The sequence below is a fragment of the Misgurnus anguillicaudatus genome, chromosome 11 (assembly GCF_027580225.2).
Source record: "Misgurnus anguillicaudatus chromosome 11, ASM2758022v2, whole genome shotgun sequence".
Taxonomy (NCBI): domain Eukaryota; kingdom Metazoa; phylum Chordata; class Actinopteri; order Cypriniformes; family Cobitidae; genus Misgurnus; species Misgurnus anguillicaudatus.
This window is the reverse complement of record NC_073347.2, coordinates 32,179,001-32,185,000: the sequence shown is the minus strand read 5'-3', so window position 1 is coordinate 32,185,000 and position 6,000 is coordinate 32,179,001. Positions and strand designations below refer to the sequence as shown.

General features: G+C 36.8%; 1 long non-coding RNA gene across 2 annotated transcripts in view; it reads left to right on the top strand.

The window, feature by feature from the left end:
- Positions 1-1,247: 1,247 nt before the first annotated feature.
- LOC141368872 (uncharacterized) overlaps positions 1,248-6,000 on the top strand; it is a 196,428-nt gene continuing 191,675 nt past the window's right edge. The window contains exon 1 of one of the 2 annotated variants that reach the window (XR_012372309.1): positions 1,248-1,380. This is a non-coding gene — a long non-coding RNA (uncharacterized lncRNA). The remainder of the gene's footprint in view (positions 1,381-6,000) is intronic. The other variant, XR_012372310.1, reaches the window with a different exon arrangement.

Below are 6,000 nucleotides of genomic sequence, written 5' to 3'. Positions count from 1 at the left end.
CTCCTAGGTGAATCTTGACTTTCTCTAACAGACAGAAACGTCCCCAGCAAGCAAAAACCAAGACGTTGAAATGACTGCTAACTATTGACCCAATATAGTCCAGCTATGAGTAACCCACTTCTACTCTAAATAACCTTGAATTTGGTTACATGCCATTTTTGCCAAAATAACTTGAAGATGTATGATATTCCAACATGTAAGCAAAGTGTGTTCAAGGTGTTTGCTTTCATTTCTTTTACATGTTCTAAAAGTATATGCATCATCTATTTTTGGGCTATGGTAAGACATCTTTTAGACATCTATCATGTTCAAATTTCTACTTTTTTTCTCTTTATGCTATGCAGTGCTTGCGGCGCTGTCTTTATCTTTCTTTATGGCAATGGCATAGTCTTTCAACGAATTACAGTACAAACAGTAAAAGCGTAAATGTAAATTTTGTCAAGTCTCTTGCAATCAAACTCCCACATAACTTATACTAAGTGTAACTTACAATTTACAATACTTGTCGTCAAAACTGTAGCCATAGTTTACATCAGAACATCACTTCAGAGTAAACTGTTATATTGACAACATGACTAAACAATTTGACTGTCTTATCCGTACACAATGACACAATGACTTGTTATTCTGATGACACTGACATGTTCATTGACACAGATATTTAATTTTGAGAGATGAACTAAGTATTTTGAGTAAAAGAGTGGCTTTTGCAGGCTATCCATGATGTTTTGCTATTTGTACAAATTGTTGTGAGAAATGCACTTACTGTTTTGCAAATTGTGAGTATGATTCGAGAAATGTACCAAAGCGACTGAGAAAAACTGTATTATATAACAAAAAAACAAACAGTGTTTGTCATGCAAACGTCGACTGCTAGTAATAAAATATGCCACCTGGAAAATACTGTAGTTTATTATAGTAAAATGGTAGTAAACTGTTTTTGATCCCTACATAGTAAATATTGTAGTATGTAACATGGTGTAGAAATGATAAGCTATATTACAGCAATTTAGTACAGTTTACTATACTAAATAAGTATAAATATGTAAGGTGTGTACTGCATATTATATATTCTACATTTACATCGAAGTCCTTTGAAGTTCAATAACATCGACATTAGAAATGCTTGTACGCAGCAAAACTGACAGGCGAATGACGTCAAAGTTCCGCGAGAGCGATTTGAAAGCAGACTTCTCCATAGGTTTCTCAATCGCTATCGCGGTACTTTGACGTCATGCGCCTGTCAGTTCTTGCGGCGCCGCATGAAGTCGAACAAGCCTATTCCCGCCGGATTTTACCTCAACTTTCTGATTCTCCTCGCGCTGGTGATGACCGCACGCACGTGATTGACGAATTAACAACCGAATTTTGCTGTATGAGGTAAGAAAGTAATTATTCATATTTATGTTGGCATATGCGTATACTGAGTAGCTAATAGTTGTATAATGATCCATGCACAAAACACAATATGAATACTTCGTCTGTTTTCTTTGCTGAGTTGATGTAACGTTATTCCCTTTCGAAACAAGATGTTGAGACAAACAGACCTGACAGGGTTCACTTATGTTTGCAACTTATTGGCAAGACATATAAGTGAGCTGATTTTCATTTTAAACTAAGGAGCATTTTATTAGACTTATTATTACTAGATGAGTCATTCATATTTTGGTCAGTTTTCTTAGGAAAGAAATGTTAATCTAGTTATATTTGTCAACTGCTGTATAGCTATACTTGTGTATAAATGGTTTCAGAGGAAATAGACAAAACTGCTTTGTCAGGCCTACAACATTTAGGGTGCCCAAAACAACATCCACCAACCTCATCATTTTCACTTATTAATTTGGTGAATTTACTGGCTATGTTTACACGGAGTTTACAGTGACACAAGTGATCACATCAAAATGATTAATTTAAAGTAATTATCCATGCTGACTGTATGACAGGGTCTGGAAGAGTGGGTATGTTTATATTTAAATAACTTTTTAACTCTTTATTGGGCATGAAACAAAAGCATCATCTTTTTTTTCTTTTTCCTGAGGGTTTCAAAGGAGAGCATTACATTTAATCTGATTAAACTGAGCTGATATTAAACCCTAAAAAACGTCGAGGGGCAGTTTCCCGGACAGGGATTAGACTAGTCCTAAATAAATGTAAAGCTGTCCAAACCGAAAACAGCTTGCACTGACATATCTTAAAATACATCAGTGCCCTTTGTTTTGCCTCAAAATGCACACAGGTAATGTTTTTAGTAAGGCATGTTTTCTAAAACTAGTTATATTTTCTATTTAAACTAAGGCCTAGTCCTGGTTTAAGCTAATCTCTGTCCGGGAAACCACCCCTGAGGGCCTGTCAGTTTTTGTGAACACATTGGGGTGGTTTTCCTGACAGGGATTAGTTAATGCCAAGACTAGGCCTTAGTTTAATTATGAAAAATAACTAGTTTTAACAAAAATGCCTTACTAAAATATTACTTGTGTGCATTTTGAGGCAAAACAAAGGGCACTGATGTATTTTAAGATATGTCAGTGCAAGTTGTTGTAAATTTGGACAGCTCTTACATTAATTTTAGTCTAGGACTAGTCTAATCCCTGTCTGGGAAACAGCTAGCCTGGGTGCCAGCCGATCTTAGCCCCGCACACAACATTTTGAGAAACGGGAAGATCGGTCTGTGGTTTCACCGTTGAGGAGCTACTATGCGAGTCCCAAAACTGGCCGACGAATCAAATTGTCAGGGCGGGCTTTATACGATGATGGACAGATGATCAGTAACGTAAATCAACCACGTCACCAAAGAGCGCGTGTGTTGAATCTGTTTACAACGAAATGGCTGCCGCGGTAGAAATCAGATGTGTGGATTCTGACATTGAGTCTGTTCTAAAAGATATCGACAGAGCATTGATTTTAAAAGAAGAACAGAGAAACGCGAGCAAAGCATTTGTTGATGTTTTTGCCGTCGAGTGTCTGTAGACCTCTCACGACTTTTTTAAACACAGCTAATTATTTCAATTCGTGATGAAACAAATGATTGGTTTGCGCGACTATCACTCTCTCTCGCGACCATGGCACCACCCCTGTTGCTACGGATCTGCCCACACATGCGCACACCCGATTAATTTGAACGTGCACGAGGCACTCTAGGAAGAGCAAAAGTACGGCAGAGAAAGAGCATTCAGAACTCACAGTACCTGCATATGCAGTCAGCGAAGGCAAACAAGGCAAAAAAAGAAATAAACAAAGAAATCAAACGAGAGTAAATATCACGTGGCTTTTCCTTGAGTCGACGATGCGGTAGCGGTATTGTCTCCGGAGTGTAGTTCTCATCAGAGTCAACAATGCTTTCATCACGGAAACTCTTACATGCAAAACACCGATTTATGTTATGAATCTTCCACAAAATTCACCTTCATCACAGTGTAACTGATGGTAATAAAAAAACTTGTATCAATGCAATCTGTTTTTAGATTTGTCTTATAAATATAACTAGCTCGTTTGTTACCGAATCAAAGAAAATATATTTTAAACTTTACCAGTATCTATATGCTAGCTTAATAGTGAGTACTAAAAGCCATCCTATTTGTTTATATTTAAAGTGATAAAGTTAGGTGTATTATTACATGTGATTCTGACATGATGTTACTACATGCACCGCGCTCTTTCATCTCCGCTAGTCTCATGTAAATGCTTCTCCCAGCAGAGCCGGTCGGCGTCGCGCGTTCATGTGTTTTGGGGCGTGGCTTTAGAAGAAACCCAGAAGGGATGGGGTGGAGTGAATGGAAAAATTAGCTGTGTTTAAAACAGTCGTGAGAGGTCTACAGTCACTCGATTTTTATACTCTCTTTTTCAGAGTACTTACATTTTACTTATGTATAGGTATATAAAGACAGTTTAAACTAATTTGTAAAAAAGTTTTTTAGATAATTCCTGCCTATCCTGCCTTTAAGTTGCTATTGTTTGTTGTGTGCAAGGCCTGAAAACTGATCACTAAACTAAACTAAACTAAACTAAACTAAACTAAACTAAACTAAACTAAACTAAACTAAACTAAACTAAACTAAACTAAACTAAACTAAACTAAACTAAACTCTGATAATGTAAAGTTTTAATTGTTTGTTTGCTGGATATCATCCTCTTCGCTGAAGGCCTTAAATCTTATTCCTCATTTGGAACCGGTCTGTTAGCATTTGACACATGCAGGAACCAGCAGCGTTTGGCTCAAGTGTTTCGTTTTTGAATTTGAATTCAAACACAAAGAGATTTCACGGCTTTGGCAAAGATTAGCAGTGAATAGCGGAAGTCAAACCCGCATGACTTTCTTTCTTTCGTGAAACACAAAAGACGGTCTGGAGCATTTTGTAAGTTTTTGAAACAAAAAACATATAGTGAGCATGTCTGTCAAGCTAAAAATGACTGAAAGCACCACATAATAGTATAATGACGTTTTAAAAAATAGGGCTGCATAACAACTATTCACAACAAATTGTTTGCAGAATAAAGGGTTTTGTTTACATCATATAGATATGTGTGTGTATTTTATATACAAATACATACACATGTAGATTTTTTTAAAGGACAAGTTCGGTATTTTACACTTAAAGCCCTGTTTTCAGATTGTTTATGATGAAATAGAACGGTTTTGACTGAAATTTCGACATTTGCGGCTGCCCCGAGAATTTTTGGGTGTTTGTGTCTCAGCTCCCACCCTTACAATGGGTTTAATGGTGCACTGGAACAATCCTTTCCAAAATGCACTAAACTTTCGTCCACAAAGACGTGAAACCCATCGAGTGGCCAGGGGTGCTCAATGATATGCTCACACAAAAATCGCGTTAAAAGACGCCTTCCAACTGCTGTTTTAGCATTCGTTGTTAACTTGTTGACCTATTTTTCCAAACGCCCCACACCCGTACATTCTTCCGCTTAGAGCTTGAATAATAGACACTCCAGCCCAGTTGGTGGCGCTAATCCGCCATTGCCAATTGCAAGAATAGAAACAAAGTTCCCGGCGCTGAGTAATACCGTACCTCACAGCACAACTAATACAAGTCAATGGAGTTGGCAAAAACTACGATAAAACCTGTTGGAATGCGTATTTTGCAGCGATTTTTGTGTGAGCATGCCAGTGAACGCCCCTGACCACTCGGGGAGTTTCACGTCTTTGTGGACGAGGGTTTGATGCATTTTAGGAAGGATTGTTCCAGTGCACCACCAAACCCATTGTAAAGGTAGGAGCTGAAACACAAACACCCAAAAATTCTCAGGGCAGCCGCATATGTCGAAACTTCAGTCAAAACCACTCCACTTCATCACAAACAATCCGAAAACAGGGCCCCAAGTGCAAAACACCGAACTTGTCCTTTAAAGAAAAATATTTTTTGAAAATATTTTAAGAAACAAATATGTATAAAAATTAAGTATTACAATTATTTATAAATATATACACATGTAAATATTTCTCAAATATATACATGCATGTGTGTGCATTTATTTATACATAATTATTATACACAATACACATATGATGTAAACAAAAACTTTTATTCTGCAAACGATTAGTTGCGATTAGTTGTTATTCAGCACTAGTTTGAAACTGTGCCCTCTGCCATACAAGTAGTTTTGTGATGATATACCTCTAAAATTGTATTTAGATTAGCATATGTTTGAGTATGTTGTGTGAAAATGCAATGATGCAAGAATAAAGCATAATTTCTTCCATTTATAAAAATGAAGGCCTGTTTATTTATTTTTTATGATCGCTGGAGTATTAGTGGTGTTTTATGTAGAATAAAAGAAACTTTTTATGGCCATGTGTTCCTGTCTATGGGTTCGAACCCAGGGAACACACATGCACCGTGTACACTTTAAAAAATATAAGTTGGAAAAAAATAAAAAATATAAAGCTTAATTTTTTTAGGTGTTACCAATTAGGCATGGGCCGATTACCGGTTTCAAGGTATACCGAGGTTTTAAACAGCCAAGGTTTCAAAACCACTAAAATGTTTA